Source organism: Mchenga conophoros, linkage group LG7, assembly GCF_057382185.1.
Source record: "Mchenga conophoros isolate Kocher_MC1m ecotype Shallow Benthic linkage group LG7, M_conophoros_male_GT1.1, whole genome shotgun sequence".
NCBI classification, from domain to species: Eukaryota; Metazoa; Chordata; class Actinopteri; order Cichliformes; family Cichlidae; genus Mchenga; species Mchenga conophoros.
Window position 1 is genome coordinate 31,483,872 of NC_140532.1, and position 17,854 is coordinate 31,501,725.

The window sequence follows — 17,854 nt, forward strand, 5'->3', positions numbered from 1 at the left end:
ACATTTCATTCAGTAATGACAGTGTTTTTACATAAACATATAACTATGGTTGAATCACCTACTGAAATACATTTGTTTTATTTTAAAAAGTTAAGTAAAAGTTAAAAACCAATTCAGCTCTTAGTCACTTAGTGTTTAACTTTTTTTAAACACAGAAAACTTGAAGATGTTGAGTCAGTACAAAGACAATTTTAAAGCCCATTCCTGGAGACCGTGAGATAAATTATTGCATTAGTCTGCTCGCGTAGAGAATAAATTTACTATTAATCATCTTCAGGATTAGAACTTCTTTTTTTAATCACGAAAAACCACCTTGGCTGAATTTAATATTCAGACTTAATGTTGGTATTTCTTCAGACAAAATAAACAGATTCTTGTGTTTTATGTGTTTCTTGTAAATCTAATTTAATACATATGTGGTGCTGGCTACACAGGTAACATTAATGCAGCACAGGTGAGCGTGATGAAGCCACAGTAAATTGCAAGGGAAGGGACAGTGACAGAAAGTGTACACTGATCAGAAATGAAAGTAAGGTTAACAGTTCATTGCTCTGATAGCTGGGTATCCAACTTATTTATTAGTGTTTTCTTTTAAAGACACATGCTAAATTTCTAATGCAGTATTAGGAAGGTTACTTTTAAAATGTATTCCACTACAGATTACAGAAACATGCCCCAAAATGTATTTTGTAACGTATTCCGTTACGTTACTCAATGAGAGTATAACGTATTCTGAATACTTTGGATTACTTAATATATTATCATGCTTTTTACAACTATGTACTATTGCTGTGTGATTTATTACTATTACAGAAGGTTACTCGCCATACGAATACCAACTAGATTTTTAAATCTTTATATAAAAGGAGTAACAGTAGGGTGGACATTACGTAAGGCTGCACTTTTTGCAGCGATCTCGTGTAGAAAACTATTCCACGCGTATATAACCGGAAATTGGAATGACCAAAAATAGAGAGGGCAAAGCCTAACATATGTAACAGGAAAATACAGCCGTGTAATCCATTCATCTCAACAAAGTAACTGTATTCTGAATGCCAACTTTTTAAATGGTGACTGTAACAGAATACAGTTACTCATATTTTAAATACGTAGCGGCGGTACACGTATTCCGTTACTCCCCAACACTGTTGTAATGGCATCACAAATATATTTTCCACTTGCTTTAGTATGCATGACTAGAAGAGAACAATCATAATGATGGTTCAGCTAAATCTTTTATTTATAGTTTTCACCCAAACACAGGTAATCTGTTTATGCGAAGTGACAATTAGCCCGAGAAAAACTACAAAAGTGCTCCGATTTTAAGCACACATCTTCATTAAAAACCATCATCATGGCAAATAAAATGAGGACAAATAGTTTTTTAGTCTTAAAGAACTCATGATACCAAAAATGTGTGTGTCTAAAAGAATCCGATTAATTATTCCTCTACATTCAGAGTTGCTTTCCGGAGGTGCATCCAGCCATAAACATCATAAGGACTTGGCTCCTGTGAAGGACACCTCTGAAGCAGCTAAAGTCACAGAGGAGACGTTAATATTTGTGCAGATGTTAGTGGTGATTCTGCTGCCGAAGCTGATGCTAATGTACGACATGAAAGTCAGGACGTCTCCCGGTGCAACATATGCACACACCTCCCCACACACAAGCTCGCAGGTACATAACACACAGACAATGCATTTTAAGGTATCAATCAGGCTCGATGTGACAAGGAGGAATGTCCTTGAATGTAAATTATTCAGCAGAACAAGACAAAGAAAAAAAGAAGAGACTGTTATTTTCTAGCATAGGACTTCTAAGCTGTTAGATTCAAGGGTATTCTTGTTTAATTCCATAGTTTCTTAATGTGTTTAAAGCTGTGTTAATCAACTTTTGTCCATGAAGAGACAGGAAAGCTTAGTATCAAGCTGAGGGGCACAGCCCTCATATCGCCTGCTGCAGTCTTGGCCAGTGGCATTGTCTAGTTGCAGAAATGTCAGCTTTGTATAGACGTCTACAGGAAATGGACAAATTTTCCCACTTCAATAACTACCTTAGCATACATTTCACTCCACGGAAATCTTTCAACTCATCTTTAATATAGCTGGATGTTCATTTTATGTATATTAAGGTCACAGCCATTCATCGATTTTCTACCATTTATGTGGGTCATAGGCATTCTAATCTAAGAGACACCCAGACCTCCTCCTCCCTAACCACCTTCTCAAGCTCTACTGAAGGGACTCTGAGGAGTTCCCAAGTCAGCTGAGAGACATACTCTCTACAGCATGTCCTGGGTCTACCCTGGGGCCTCCTGGAGGAGCTGGAGGAGGACCCAGAGCACCTAACCTACAAGGCATCCAGGACACATTCTAGTAAAATGCCACTTGAACTGGATCCATTTTGATGTGGAGGAGTAGCAGCTCTACTCTGAGCCCCTCACAAATCACTGAACTCCTCCTGAATTACCTTATCTGTATAGAAGAGCCTCGTTCTTTTGGTCACTTATTAATACTGGATTGGACAGTGAAGGCAGAGGACTCGATGTTCCTGGAAGAGCAAGATAACCCAGGGTGTTATTTAGAGAGTGGTCACCTTGTGATTGACAAGTTAATACATGCATGTCTTCAAGACTTGCAAACCCTAATATTTCAGATAATGTCAGGTCTAAGACGGCTTAATGAAGTCAGTCAGTACATTTTTGTGCTGCTCCATAGAGTTCCTCAAGGCTTTGCAGGACTTTGTAGGTCTCCAAATGGGACTTTTTCTTTTTTGTTTTTTTGGCATCCAAAATTGGTGTTATCAAAGCACCATCTTCAAAAGGCTTCTGTGTTGAAACACAGGTGGTGCTCTGGGATGTGAACACAATTTTCCTGTCACATTGAGTTGCTTTTTAAACCCCTCTGCTCTTTTGGAGAAAGAAAATGGGGTTTTTAAAAAATGTAAATACTTTTTGATGTGTGTTAGTTAGAATTACTCATTTTCTCCACCTGATTGCCAAGACTTATGAGAACCATTTCCAAAAGCAGTCACATATTTGTAAAGCAGACGGCTAGGGATTAGAGTTAGAGTATTGGTGATGATGGCTTAGAAACTACCTCTGACAATAAGCTTGCTTTCTGCAGCTACCGGCAGCTGAAATGAAATGTTACAGAGCAGCTTTCCTTGCACGTGGTCCGGGTCGGGATTGCACTGAAATTTTGGGTCCGGATATTGTTGCAGATTAAACTGTATTTTGGCCTGGAGCCCGTCTGTATGTGGGGAAATAGGAGAGCCAAGTGTTAGAGCGGTTAAATGGAAAAGGCCAGTCAACCAGGAGAAGCATTGATATTCAGAACACACACACACATACGCATCAACACACACACACGCACGCTGGTCCTGTAGCTCATTCTAGCTCTCCACACATCAGTGGCACCATCGAATGAAGATTGAATATCCAGAGAGAGAGGTAAAGAGAGAGAGGGTGATAAAATGAGATGTGTGTGCTGCCTCAGTCGTTGGCTGAAACCTCTGACTTTAAAGTGCGTTCTGATTGGGTAAAATTGCAAATAAATAAATAAACAAACAGCACGTCTGTAATCAGAGCTTGTGATTCCTCTCTGCTGCACTGCTTAATTATGCGTGTTTATGTAAATGCAGACTCTTGATGAGATGGTAATGGATATCCCAGATTGACTTTAATGGATTCCAGAGAGACTGAGAATTAAACCAGCCTGTCTATTAAAGGGCGCAGAGGTGAAGGAACCCCCTACCGGGAACCCACCACCTCCACACATCCACCCCCCTTTTTCTGGCAGCCATGTTGGAGGCTTAGCTCTCTGTGAAGCTAATGGCGGTGTGTCTTTTACAGCTGAGTTCAACAATCTTGTCTGCTCCATGTGGCTGATCATCTCAGTAGCAGCTCATCATGTTTGTGTTTATGTGATTAGAATTTTTGGCCTTCTAATCGCAGCAGACAGAACTGATATGGAAGGGTTTTCAGTGGAAACCTTAATGACAATGTTCTGAGGGCTGTTTCCAAGAATTTTGTAGGCTCTTTTAAGAAGTTGTTAAGATTTTTCAGGGACATTTTAAGACAGTTAAATTTTGAGTATGGTCTTTTTTTTTTTTTTTAGCTTTTGAAGATTATTCAAGATGCTGTAACAATTTCTGGGGAGGCTACATAATGTTATTGGGCAGGTTTGATTGTGGTTAATATTACGTCAATCCAAGGTATGAAGAAGAAATTTCAGAAATGGTCTTGGCAGATTCAGCATACTCCAGATTCAGCATATGATGATTAAAAATCTAAATAAAAATGTGCCAGTAAACTAGTGTTGTAAAAAAAGAGACACGAGGTGAATGCTGCAGCAAAAATACAAATTTGTTAATTTGGACTGGTAAAATAAACATTACTATTCCAGATGATAATGCCTATCAGGGATAGAAAAAGACTTTACATGCAACTGAAAAACTTGACACTTTTCTGGAGATTTAACTGCCAGCTTTGCATTACAGTGAAGAAACACTGACATACATATATTCTTTAAATTGGACTACAGCAATAAGTAAATACTGTGTGTCTGTGTTTGAGAGATGAGCGATCCAGCAGATTGACAGAGGAATTAGAAGCTGTCTGCACACACAGAGGACAGGCTGATTACAATCAATAATCTATCAACCACTGCCTGACAAGATGTATTGATCAGTATGAAGGAGAGAGAGAGCAGCGAACAACCCATAAATACACAAAGATGAACGCACACACACAAACACACACACACGCAGCTGTCAGGCAGCAGTTTCTGTTTCAAAGTTCACTGAAGTCGGGCAGTTCAAACGGGATGAAGCTCGGGGAATATCTTTAAATATCTGTCATTGATTGATATATTTAAAATGGCCTTTTGGTGTTATTACATTAAAAACACTCAACTGTAATCTAAATGTCAGGCACACTTTTCTTTTAAGTACTATTGGAACAATGTCTCTATTTGATGTAAGCCAGACAATTTGGCTGTGTTAACATGCTGGTTAGCACCATAAGCACTTGCTTTCATCTTTGCTGTTGAATGTAAACATAAGAATCGAAAGCAGCTTTTTAAAAATATTTTTAAGGCAATTTTTTTCAATGGATGCTTGACTTCTATTAGATTCAATTCAGCTTTTATACTGCTAGATTGTAGTACTGTGTTTCTTAGTTTCATTTATTTTCAAAGCCCACTCAGGCTAGGGCAATTAAAGTTATTACAATAAATATAACACTCAACTGTAATCCTAATGTCAGGCTGTGATTTAAATGGAAAGATGTAAGATGGATAAGGCAAAAAAAACTGCAGGATTGCTCAGATTTGATAGCAGTGGCTGCTAGCATGCTGGTCAGAGCCACAGGCAGCTTCAAATGCTTTCATCTAACATCAGGAGCTTTTTTCAAATACTTGTAAAGGTAATTTTTTTAAACTATCGATATGGTAGAAATCCATGTGAAGCAATAGATGGTTAAATACAGACATTAGTTCAATTTTGTGAACACATTCTGCATATTAAGTAGAATAAATAAATTAGGGACAAGTCTCTTGGTGGAGGAATGGTTTTGGTTTGCTTTTTATTATTTATTATGACTTTTTTTTGTAATTGATCAACATTCATAGATAGAGCCATCCTTTGGATAGCATTGCTACATCAGAATCCCCCCCCCCAAAAAAAAATTTATCAGTGGCTCCAAGGGGTTAGTCAGCTGACTGTATTTGCGATCCAGTTTCCACATATGGGATCTTTAGCATTTTAACGTTATATTGCTAAACAAATGTTCCAACATATTTACATCTTTTATGTCATGGTGAATTTATTAGTCGCATTTTTCTGTGATTTTCCTTTTAACTTGTAGAACAAAAAATAGCAAGATCATACTTGAAGAAGCCACAGCACACAGTACATATTTCTGTAATGATGCAAATCCCAGACAAGCCTCCAATTTGTCACAGTCTGACTGTAGAGGAATGAAGAGATATCACTTAACTTTTTGGAGAAAAATAAATTGCAGTTAGTTCATTTGTAATGTGTGTAGTGTGTGTGGCTGTGTGGACGGGTGTGCTAACAAGCCAAAAACAAAGCACCAATAGCCAGTAATAGAGATCCAGCCTGTTTATGGCTTGTCCACTGTTCACTATATAATGTCCGTAAAGCTGAACTGTAGTTGTTATCTGCTTATATAGTGCGCTATAATGGTGGTTTGAAACAACAAAGGCTAGTGTCCAGAGGATGTACATTACATTACTCAACTAGTACCATCATGCATTGTCGCCTGTTTGTTATCAGGGGGGAAAGGGGGAAAGTAGAGGTGGTATATATGGAGACAATGTGATTTTCTTACATGTTGAGTACCTGGGATGCATAATAATTCTCAGATGTTTCAGCCTTGCAGCAGAATTCTTTAAATAATATTCAAATACCAGAACCCCATTGAGATTTCAGTTTCTCAGTCCAAACTGTAAATATGTTTTTGGTATGTTGTAAAATGGCTCTCATGAATAGTATACCTTGAGGCGTAGTTTGTTTTATACCAAATACATTCATCAAAAGCAGGCTAGTTGTAGCTGTAGTTACTATCAAGCTTAGGTAGCTAAATACAGTTCAGTATGTTATAAAACAAGTTAAATGTGCACATATATGCAATATTGTTTTGTTTTGTTTTTTTTCTTCTGTGAAAATATTTCAACTCTCTGCTATAGTTAACCAAAGATACCAGTGCTGAGGTTTCAGTGGCCCATTGTTTTAGGAGCAGCAATAAAGGAATGTAATTATGTAGCAGTGATACAGTGCAGTGTCTGAAATGTATCAACAGATTTCTACACTTGTACCCAAGTAAGTGCACTACTTAGCAAACACTATATAGTGGGTGAATATTTGGCAAAACAAGTGAACAACTTAAACACAGCTCCAGAAACTTGGTTATATACATAAGCAATCACAATCAGTCAAGCAGTCAAACCAGCCCACTCCCTTTCACAAGTGTACCATTATTTATACTAGCTATTAAAATGTGATCATAATACCATAAGGAAACAAATGAATTAAAAGATGACCCAAACCCAAAACCAGACAGGCATGCAGACATTAGGCACACACACACACACAGAAACATATGGTTGGTGTGTAACGTGTGTGTGAAGGTCATTAGTTCCTGTCTGCTCTCTGCATGCTTGGAGCCTTGTTGGCATGATTTCTTCCATATCTGACCAAATTACCCACAACACCACAGCTACTGCCAACACACACAGCCCTGAGTGTTTGCATGTGTCCCCGCTCACCATACGGTGCACGCATGGACCATCTCCACCTCGGCCCTTCAATACTCAAGGAAACTGTGAAGGAAAAAGGAGGGAAAAAAACTCCTGGAGGAGAATCTCGGTTTGTACAATGAAGCACTTTATTGTTGCCTGTTTTGATAGAACTCACAGAGGAGGATTATCACAGTGTGATATTAATGTGCTTCTGTATAAAAGAAAGCCTGAGGTTCAGTCTCAACATTCATTGGAAATTCTACAAATAAAAAAAAGCAGAAAGCCAAAAAAAGAGAGAACACAATAGAACACACAAAAAATAGACTGTGTAACAAAATCAACTCATTTAAATGATGATATAAACTAAGAGGTTTTAGAAATGATAATAGCAGCAGGATAAGATGAACAATGCCAACAAGCTATTCATGTTCTTCATTTTGGCGGGATGTCTTCTGGAGGAAGTCCAGCTCTTCCTGCGGAGGCCCCATCTTCAGCCAAGATGCCTGGGCAGCTCCTCCATATGCCGACAGGACATTCAGAGTGTGCTCATTAGGCCCCCCTGGCAAAAACCCCACAACTCCAAGGTCAGGAGACGGCTCGTTAGGAAGGAGATGCCTAATGAGCGGAGAGATCCTTAACGAAAGAGACATTGTTAACGAGCCCAATGAGCAGCAGCTTAAAACTCTTCTGGGCTCGTTTTTGGATGGAGAAGACGGGAAGATAACAATGACTGATGCAGTTCAGATCACCTCCACAGTCGTTCGTAATAAATACAAAAACTTCTTACAAATCATCAAAACATAGTTGCTACATAAATAAACTCCAGGAAAGCAGAACATCAAATAGAAATATACTCATTTTACTCATTTATGCTAATTTGCACATGTGGTAAAAGTAGTAAAGCTCAAAATCTGGGATGTAGTAAGAGCAGATGTGGTTTAGATTTAGAGTGTTTTATGAAAATTTCGTGAACCTGTCATATCGCGCTATCATGTTTTAAATTGACTGCAAAACTATGGACATTTCCATCAGTGGTCATTTTAAGACACTAAACACACCAAACAAGCTGATTTTAATATTGGCACTAACATGTCACCTTACTCAGTGCTACTGAGCCTCAGGGTCATGAATACAGACCTCTTGAGCTCCATCCAAAAGGGACACAACATTAGCCCATCGGTTGGTGATATTCAGTGTTGGGACTAACGCGTTATTAAGTAACGCGTTACAGTAACTACGTTATTATTGTGGTAACGAGCACGGTAACTAGTTATTATGCCAAAATCAGGAACGCGTTAGTCGTTACTGGGATTTAGATAGGGTCGTTATTCGTTACTTCGTGTGGTGGCTATCGCGGAGCTTCCACAGATTCAGTAACATTAGCAAGTGGTGGAGGCCAGCAGGTGGATGAAGGAAAGGGGAGGCAGGAGGAGCAGAGACCCGAGGCAGCCGCCTGTCCGAGTGTCAGGCGAACTGAACTTTAGGTAAGAAGTTATGACCTGCAGTCTATCTGGGTCAGATATGAACCAAGTTTAGGTGGAGTTTATTTTCGTTATGCTGACTTTTTTGTACTGTGTGCTAGCTAGCATGACGGAGTTTCTATACAGCTGGGTGGGTGCTATGATGTTACTGATGTTGAACTTTATTTTGTTCATAAGGTTAATTATTAGAGTTGCCAACCGTCCCGTAAAAGAAGATATTACACGTTTCGTATTGAGGTGAAAAGGAACGCAGTTTGTCCCGGAAAAGACACAAAGCTGGAGTTATTCTGTCTTTGCTGCACAGCTGCCTCTTCTTCTCTCCCCTCTCTCTCCTGATTCTACTTCAATCATGAAACTGATCAATGATCTGCTGATCGGCTTTTCTCTCTTGTTTGTTTATCGCCCACAGAAAGAATAAACCAGCGGATGTCACGTTAAACAACAGCAGCACGTTTAAGCTTGATCAGCTGTTGTTAGAATTTATTTAATATTAATTTCTAGTATCAGCTGATGTTTGCTGGAGCCACAGCTGTAAACCTGCTGGTCATGATATGATTTGTATATGTGGTGAGAGGGAAACATGAAGATGAAACCAGGAGATGTCCTTACTGGATCATCAGAGCTGTGATGGAGAAACAGGTTTACCTTTTAGGTGACAAGAATGAGTTGAAGGGAAGTTATGAACTGTTTCTGAGAGACAAATAACACCAGGATCCTTTTTTAGGTAGCTGACAGCTGGTAACTGTGCAGGGGCGGGTCTAGCAAAGTTTTGCCAGGGGGGCCAGGTAAGGCATTAACAGGAAGAGGGGGGCACAAAGAAATACTTTTCTTTCTTCTCATTTAAAATGTCTAGCTTTTAAAAAATAATTATCTGAATCTTACAACAAACGATTGATAGATTGATGCATATATACCATCAAAACAGTGTACATCACTGTCACAACAGCGTTTGTTTTCATTCAAAGGGTTTATGATTTTTTTCTATAATGGTAGTCAAAATGCCCAGGTCAATTTTTTGTCCCAGTCCAGCTCTGTATGCAGCTCATCTGCAGTCTGGTGTTACCTACATCTTCCTATTCGGAAGGCAGGATTTCAGAGTTCTGAGTACAATTAAAAGGACGTCGACTGCAGTTTTTGCGTTGGATGTAAAAAGCGCACATGACGCTGTAACGTAGGCTAGAATCATGGCGGTGGTCAACGACGGTCCAGGCGTGGGATTTCTCTCGTGGAAATGTGCACATTATCTTTTCCTTTCTATTGCTAGGTGGCACAGTGCACTTGTGGCAAGTAAGCAAGCTAGAAGACTGGCACTCTTGCTGGGTATCCAGTTACGGAAGCAACACATTAACAAGAGAATTCTGAGTAAAACCAAAGTTACTTTTCCTAGTAACTAGTTACTTTGAAAGTAACGAGTAACTTGAAGTAACTGAGTTACTTTTGATAGAAGTAACTAGTAATGTAACTAAGTTACTAATTTAAAGTAATTTACCCAACACTGGTGATATTACACAAACCCATTAATGGGGTGTTGCTGTAATGGGTCTCTGTTTTATCGAGATACACAATTACCTTTAATTGCTGGTAAAGAGTGTACTCTTATACACAACTTAGCACAAACAAATGCTCGGCACTGACCACCTGGTGTAACATTTGAACCCACTGGCTATCTTTTTCCAGTGTGCACAGTTAATGTTGTTACATGTAGTGTAAGCCACACATCACACAAGTAAGTTATGACTATAAACAGGAGGGACAGTGTCGTTTTCAGTCAGAGGCCAGGGCTTTTTAAGCGGACTCTGCTCTGTTCTACTTTTGAACTATATTCAGGAACATAATTTACAATATGAATCATCATATTGGATTAAATAAGACGCGAAACTAGGGACTGAGACCATCGGTTTAACAGGAAAGTTTTTACTGTAGGTGGTGATTAAGGAAAATAAGCATTGTTTTCCCTCAGACTTTTATACACTGGATTTCTTTACGCAACCAGGGAACTTGCCTCCTCCCGTCCATTAAAGAAAAAAATATATAAAATGTTATAGCATTCTTCTTTCCAGAGCTGGAAGCTGCATCCATGGGTGAAACAGTGTCACACTTGTTGGCCAATATTGCCGTGACCACAACGAAAAACACCTCGTTTCTCTCTGTGGAGCCAGCGGTTTTGATAACCTAGCAGTATCTGAGGCCCTGCGATGAGAATGGTTTAGTGTTTCCATCAGTTTGCCAATAGCTTTTTCGACTTCCTCCATTTCCTCAAAGTCAAATTCCAGACAAAACTGATAAAATGCAGGAAATGCAAAGAATATTTTCCAGTGGAAATTATTTCAGCTGCACAGTAAAAAACCAAGTGTCAATTTTACACTTACAGAGTTGATTTTAACTCTGCTTCAGATAACATTTGGTCCCACTCAAAATTAGAGTTAAATTTACTCTATGGCCAGTGTTAACTTTTCAGTGTTAATTGTACTCAATTTAGTGTCAAAATTAACAACAAAATGTGTAAAAATATTTAACACTGAGGGTTATTCACACTGTTCAGAGTAATTTGATTACACTTTATAGAGCTATTTTACTCCAAATTTAGTTTAATAATAACACTCTGATGTGTAATAATATATCATTTTTATTTCTCTGTAGTGTGATTTTTTTCATATTCATCTTATGATGCTATATTACTAAATAACTGTGATCTATCCTACATTATGGAAATAACAACAAATATACAGGTTAAAGTAACAGCATTTATTATGTTTCTCAATTCAGTGTCATTTAATTAACGTAACAAACCTTTACAATTCACAGTTCTATGATGCTCACTAGAGAAAGCAATATGACATTTCCCCAATGTCGTAGTTGCAGAAAAGTAACAAAGTTGGTCAGGGATGAACTGTATGATGTACCAAAGACATAATGGGCCCTAAAGAGTTCATCAAGGGCTCCTACAGAACCTGTCGCATTACATGGAAGTGCATGCTTCTCAATCACAATGAAGGTGTGAATGCTGCTTCTTGTAGATCCCTGGGTAAGATGGTAGGGCTGACTGCTTCGGGTGATGTTGTCTAGATGCTGCTGTACACTGGTTCCAGCCTACAACAACACATTAAACAACAGTATTAAGTGACTATCCTCTGACAGTAGATTAGCTCAACTCACTGTCCATGAAAATAGAGGTGATGGAAAGTATATTTTAAACAACATACCTTTGGGAATTTGATGAGGTTATTGACAGCTTGAGATGCAGACATCTTTCCTGGTCTCTTTCGCCCTTGTGCAGATGGTGGTAGCAGATGTAGCAGCAGCAAGATAGTAGACAAGTCACTGTCCCAGCCTACAGACGAATAAACAAAGAATTATTCCAAAAATACATTGAATTGACAGAATTACCTATATAACCAACAATGGCAAATAAAAACAGTCACAATCATACCATTCTCAACTTCAGTACCTGACTCAGCATTGCACATTAACTCCAAGAGCTCTGAGGTGGGGACAAGTCCATGACTTTCCTTTACAACCTTTGCTTTGAGATTGGTGAGCCACCTCTCCAAGAATTTGCTCCCAGTGACCTCACAAAACAGGAGTCGGAAATCTTGTTCTATCTGTAATGCAAAAATACAGAACATAGAGAGGTGTTTGATTGAATCCTGCCTACAAATTACATCAGTATCATTTAAATGATAAGTGAACTTACTTTTGGGAGATTTGCAAACTGAGACGCTTCTTTCCTCCACAGCTTTTCTTTGAATGGTCTTCAACCGCCATGCAATGTATCCTGAACTGTTCTCTGGATCGTAGTAATGTTTCTATGTAATTAAATAAACGAAGAAGGACTATGTTATCAACATTTCTGAGGGCAATTATGTATTTAATGTTGAAAAGTTCCCTTTACTTACATATCCATGTTGTGAATATGGGTCTTCCAGATATGGAGACAGAGCAACAATGTCCTGCGCATACATCACTCTTACGCTTTTAGGGGGAGATGTCCTAATGTATAAATTCAATAATTGGCATTAAACATCACAATTAAAAATAATACAATGTTTAAAATGTTTCTTTATATCTTACATTTTTGATTCTTACCCATGTCATTCTGTCATCTCAGCCTCAAGTATGTTTCTCATCCGTCTTCTGGTTGCATCTCTCAGAGATTTGGTTTGTCCATACTCTTAAACCTTTCTATAAAATAGGAACATTACTTAATATTACTTAACATGTCATTAACATTGCTATCAGTTAATTTACACAAAATACATATTTCTTACTAAATAATGAGCAAAACTCTAAAGTAGTGTATGCCTTTGGCATTTGCTTAAAATAATATAAACCAGTAAAGTTAACTTTATGGTAATGTTACCCACTTTTTCTGAAAGTATGTTCGCTCATGTAAGCTAATTAGCGATTATTAGCTTACTGATAAACGGTAATTTAGTTGTTCAAACTGTGCGATTTGACATGTGACAATGATATTATTTAGACAGCATTTAGAAGAAATACATAGTTAAAATGTTTTAGGTTCATATTAACGCAGTGAGAAGATAACGAACATCTTAACTTTTAGCAACTGCTAGCATGTAGCTACTGGAATGCCATTAAACCTATGGGTAAATGCTGCTAACATGTCCTCACTCGACATCAGTGAAACTATAAAGAGCTACTTAGTTTAAAAATACCTTTTAAACAATGTTACCAGTATGGGAATGTTAACTTCACTTACCTGACTGTGGCAGCTCTTCGGAGAAAATTCCATGCGCATTAGAGCTCTGAGGCCACACACGCCTGCGGACTGGTAATAATCAACACTGTGTGGAGTGAAGTCTTCACTGCGTGACTAACAAACTTTACACTGACTTTTAACTCTGATGTTAGAGCTGGTTTACTCCTCATAGAGTTGTAAATACTCTATCTAGGTTAAAATAGGTTTACTCTGAAATATTGACACTCCATTTTTTACTGTGTGGGGAAAGAAATCTTTATTCTGAGGCAAGTTAGCCCTACCTTGGGCTTATACCATGCAGGACACTTGGAAAAACTGACCCAGTATAAATGCATGTACATGTATTATTACAGCGGAAATCGTAATATTAAATCAATTCATTTAAATTTTATTTTTATATACTTAAATTATCATTTTTTGGTGAGGTATAGAATTTTCTGTTCATATAGATGGGAGTGAAATGATTATGGAGTACAGTATGAACTCTGAGGGACTTGACTTCTTCATACTCAGTAAATCTGAGGTTGGTTCAGTCACTGGGGAGTCAGTGTGGACTGCCTGTTATAGTCTCCATCCTCCTCTTCCTCGTACTCCTCCTCCTCCAAATAGACGGCAGTATCTCTGCCACCTCATCCACATATAAAAGATTATTCTTTTCTTTCTCCCTCTCCTCGTCCCCACCTCCTTTCTTTTTCTTCCTCCTCTTTTCTTAGCTTCTGCCCCCTCCTCTTCCTCCTCCACCTCGGCCTTGCAGTGAAATAAAAGATTACGGGCAGACGAGTCATTATTTTCAGTGATGGCAGTCATACATCATTGAGACTGCACTGGTGAGAGCGAGAGAGGGCGAGAGACCTAGACACTGAGAAGGCAAAAATGAGAGCGTGAGAGAGAGGGGAAGGGAGTGGATCGAGACTGAACGAGAATGAAGCTGAGGATGAGCTTAGAGCTTCTTCCTCTCGTTTTTTTCTCCCCTCTGTCTGAACCAGTCTGTGTGAAATTAATGGCTGCTACACTGACCATGGATCAGACTCTGAGCACGTTTGTGCTCAAACAACTCAAACTGAAAAGTAAAACAGATCAACAAAGGCGCTGTGTTGATGGGGTTTATTAAAAATTTACTGTAGTTAATTGAACTTGCAGATGGAGGCAGATTTCCTCACAATTTAATCTGATCAGTTGAGGGATTTTCATTTGATTGGATGTATTTTTCAGACACATATTCTGATCCGATTTTATTTTAGGTGCAGCTTCGAAAAGTTTTAAAGTCACAGTGGGAGAATAGGCTGTATATAAAACATCGACTCAAGCCAGTTTATTTATTTATTTTTGTGTTTGATTAAAACCTGTTTTATATTAAAAGCCAGCAAAAAATGACTTTAGCTAAGTCAAAGGACCAATTTAAATAGCCCATCTCCCTCAGGTAGGCCCACATCTTTACCTGCAAAGGTATTGTCACATAATTTGATACCCAGGTGTCGCACAGTGTTGCTATACCCAAAAGACCCCAAAACAAATGGACACAATTAACTTTAATTGCAAAAAGGTTTTAAGCAGTCAACAGGGACGCATCACTACCACCATGATGATTGTAGCTTTGGGATCTGAAAAGATATACTAAACAAGTTTTATGGTCCTGCAAATGTATTGGTCTGCGTACACAATTGGGTGGGGGGGTCACCCACCCCAGATGTGCTCCTGTGCAGATGTAAGCATCATGGCTTATTGGTTGACAAGTGGGCCTGAATAGAGAAAGACGCAAAAACTGTGTTCACTAGGAACAAGACAGCCACAAAAAACTTCAAAGTTCAAGTTATAACTTCACCCTTCTCTGAAGCTGACAAGCATAAATGTCCCACTGGCCAGTTGTACCACATACTTTGTACACTGCCTCCATCTGATGAAATGCCTGTTTGTACAAAGATGGACAGGAACATGCACTGGAGCACAAATCTTGCTAAATGTGGAAGTCCATTAAACTTGCATTTTCTGTTATGACCAGTAGGGGGCCATTGGTTTCAAAACACTGTCTGAATGACGCTACTGCTCAGTTGTTTTGAGACTTCGGTACACACTTTCCTTTTGAATTCTGATTTTAATTGTGGGTTTCACATCTTATTTTATACAAGAGATTTATTTTGTAAATTATGGTCCCATTTAGAGTAAAACAGACAATGAAAGCATAGCTCTAGGCTATGACTACCTTGCAATTAGCTATGTTACTGCTGCTACTGGATGAGTGTGCAGTTAGTTCCAATTCATATAACAACAGTTTCTACAGAGCAAAACAAATATGGGGGCAGCCACACAACTAAAGTCAATGCTTCAAAACGTGAATTTACTGTATATGATGGTGAGACCAAAACCTGAGCTCCTCACTAAACCCTGCACTGCAAACTGAGATGCTACTAGGGACAAGAGTACGTTCCAGATGATCAGTCCATTGTAAACAATCACTTGTCTGACAGTTTACAACAGGAAAACGCAAACTCATTGTGTTAGTGTGTTTGCACACCAAACTAGCATGTGTGCACTTTTCTGCACTGTTTTTGAACGTACAGCTATTACTACTGCTGCATTGATCTTGAAAATCTGTGTAGGCATACTTCTCCCCCCACACACTGAAAATTGATGAGGAATCAATAAGGGAATTAATAAGGAATCTGACCTATAAGCAGAATTGATAAGGGCATTGCTGTCAATATAATTGAATATAACCAGTAGGGAGATGAATTGAATTGATTATAGTGTTAGTTCAGACAGGCCATGAAGTCAGGCTTAGCCTACATCAGCTGATGGTTCAGCTCATAAACGTCTATATATCCAGTTTCTAATGAGATGTGCTTTTTATCTTGCTTCAACTTAGTTTTGCTAAACTGCCAGCCACTTTGAAACCCACCCCTACCTCAGCTTTATGTTTCATGCTGTTTCTAACTTAATTATCATTCATGCCTATTGTGTTCTGTAAGGTAATCCAGCATCTGCCCTCCAACCTTTTGGCTAGCTATCTGTACATGTCAAAGGAGATTTCCCAGAACAGAGCCATGTCCTTTATAGCTGAGATTTAGAGCTGTGGCTACTTGTAAATGTAAACGTCAAATTTAGAGCTCTCTCCACTTTTTCCTTGCCTACAGCTCTATCTTCATGGGCTAAGGATGGTTATATCACATGTAGACCTACAATTCTGCAGTTTTTTAAAAAGAGGAAATAGCTGCTTTGTCGGTGAACCCTTTCAGCCGTGGATGATTGTAGCTTTAGTTTGGTGGTGACGAGTACTTGGGACAGCAGAATGGTGTATAGGGGGCTGAATTCATGGAAATGACACAACATGTCATCGAGTGCATCAGTTTGGCTCACTGATGTCTTTTGAACAGTTCTTCTCCAACAATGAAGCTCTATGGCTCAGAGGAACAAGATATCCACACACAGCTCTCTTGCTGGGAGGATACAGTGTTGGTGTGGATCTTCTAAAGGGATTTTTTACTCTAGAAGAACAGAACATTAACCCAAAGACCTGAGAGTTTGATTTATCTTCTTTTTACTTTCTGAAAAAAAAATCAAATAGGAGTGTAGAGTTAAACTAAAGGAATATTTTTATGTTCGAACAGTTTTCTCCACCATGCAGTTGCACCATCTTTGTGCAATTTCTTCTCTGTGTTATCATCATCATCTCTGGTGGCGGTGTCATCATCTAACAAGTGACTCGAGCAGGCAGAGAAGCTGGTTTTCAGGGGAAGCAGCTACAAGGCAGCAAACCTTCAGGGGAAAGCTTTATGTTCCCTCACTTATTTTTTTTTATCATAGAATACCTGCTGGGATAATTGGCTTGATTGTTTGACACTGTGCAGAGTTGCACTTTAATTTGCCACTCAAGCACCAACATAGCTACATGTGTATTAGAGAAGGTATTTGTTCAACGATTTGCTTCCCTTTGTGTCTCTAAGTAGTGTAAATTTACTATGTAATAGAAGTAGCACTGAAAATTGCATATTTGGATTCATTATAGTGAATGTGTATATCAGATCGCTCCTGTTGAGAGGCTGAAATTAGGGATGGGGAATAAATATTTATACAATGAAAAGATTTGTAAAACTTTTATCTTAAGACCCATCTGGAAGGGATTTACTCATCTTTGGGGGCTAGTTGATTTCACCTGACCCAGTCAGTGAGTTTTAATCCAGTCCAAAGGTGAGGTATTTGCCATCCCTCACCAGTAATAATTAGAGCAGATATGACTTGGTTTAAAGAAAATCAGTGAGTTTTCCCCCACAGGGCAATCGTTCCCTCTTTAGCTTTTTAACAGGTCACTGAAAAAGTCTAGCTTTATGTGTAAATATATTAGTTAGACCTCCTTTAAATCTGCCAAGACAGCTACACCCTTACACTCAATGAGC

At 38.7% G+C, this 17,854-nt stretch overlaps 1 protein-coding gene and 1 long non-coding RNA gene across 3 annotated transcripts in view; one reads left to right on the forward strand and one right to left on the reverse strand.

Annotated features, from left to right (window-relative positions):
* The window catches only part of dcc (DCC netrin 1 receptor), a 350,643-nt gene that overhangs the window by 33,784 nt on the left and 299,005 nt on the right, over positions 1-17,854 (forward strand). The window lies entirely within an intron of this gene.
* On the reverse strand, positions 11,768-13,559 carry LOC146570452 (uncharacterized). The gene is made up of 6 exons (XR_014893200.1): positions 12,830-13,559; positions 12,640-12,733; positions 12,438-12,549; positions 12,192-12,345; positions 11,947-12,074; positions 11,768-11,833 (listed from the first exon to the last, which is right to left on the reverse strand). It is a non-coding gene; the product is annotated as an uncharacterized LOC146570452 (long non-coding RNA).